We start from the raw sequence: 1,192 nt of genomic DNA, 5'->3' as shown, positions 1-1,192 counted from the left end.
ACTATACTTATTGTGGGGAGCACTGTGCAAGGGATAGACTTGTCAAATCGCTGTGTTGTACACCTGAAACTAATATAACCTTGTATGTCAACTATACTTCAGTAAAAATAGAGAAAACAAGAGTGGTTCCAGCCCTAGGAGCCTGTGTCTCGGGTGCCTTGAGTAGCAGGCACGGCAGAAAGGTTAAACGAATGTCCTTATTACTATCCTCCATTGAGAAGAGGTGCAAGTATAAAAGGAAGAGTATTTGGGAGGCTCAGTTGCAGAATAGGGATCCGTCGCCTACGCGGCTAGTTCTGGCTCTGAATATCTGCTCATCTTGAACTAGCTGTGGCTTGATTTTTTTTCTTGTTTTTTAGTCTTTCTATGTGATAGTATTTCTATCACAAATATGAGGGATGTCGTTCTGTGTGTAAACTATCGTAGATTCAAAATCGGGAGGGAGTGGCAACAGGGAGCATATTCCAGAACTGACTTTGACAACATTGTGTTTGATTGCTGGCTCATACAGGGATTAACTGGGGATAATAGGTCCCATCCTACCCGCCATCTGTAACCTTGCTTTCCCTTCATTCTGAGCTGCCAAATTAGTTCCTGTACTAAAAAACAGAGTAGAATGCCTGGGTCCTCAATACCACACCTACCTTCCATTTGGCATAGTGACTGCACGCGATCCCTTATTTAATGACCAAATCCTATCATTAACCATTAGGGAAGTAGAGCCAGCATATGAAATGGAACAACAAAACATCAAAATTAAAACAACAACAACAACAACAACAACAACAGCTCCCTTTGATTTCTACAGTGTTTGATTAAAATTCATTAAGAATAAAATCTTGTACTATGTGGTGTGGCTGTCACAAAGAAATATATTTCCTGAGCAGGACATAAATAGAATGGAGATGCTGGGGATCGAACCCAGGACCTCATGCATGCTAAGCATGCGCTCTACCACTGAGCTACATCCCCACCTGCCATAATGTCGGCTTTCTAGACTGCTTTCATGAAATATAACAGAAATTTTCTCCCTTAAAAGAAAACTACTGGTTATAGTAATAGCCAGGAGGTTTTCTTTTCTGGGGGGAAAGGGGGAGGGGGGAGGGGGGAGCAGATAATGCAGAGGGTGTATATGGGGAGGTCCTAGGAGTTAGAAATGAAAATCTTTACTTTTATTTCTGTGCTTTTGTGT

General features: G+C 41.8%; 1 non-coding gene across 1 annotated transcript; it reads right to left on the bottom strand.

Moving 5' to 3' along the window:
- Positions 1-900: 900 nt before the first annotated feature.
- TRNAA-AGC lies at positions 901-972 on the bottom strand. Its single transcript has one exon. It is a non-coding gene; the product is annotated as a tRNA-Ala (tRNA).
- Between the last annotated feature and the right edge of the window lie 220 nt (positions 973-1,192).

The sequence above is a fragment of the Prionailurus bengalensis genome, chromosome C1 (genome assembly GCF_016509475.1).
Source record: "Prionailurus bengalensis isolate Pbe53 chromosome C1, Fcat_Pben_1.1_paternal_pri, whole genome shotgun sequence".
NCBI lineage: Eukaryota > Metazoa > Chordata > Mammalia > Carnivora > Felidae > Prionailurus > Prionailurus bengalensis.
The sequence above is the reverse complement of the archived record's forward strand: the minus strand, read 5'-3'. Positions and strand labels throughout refer to the sequence as shown.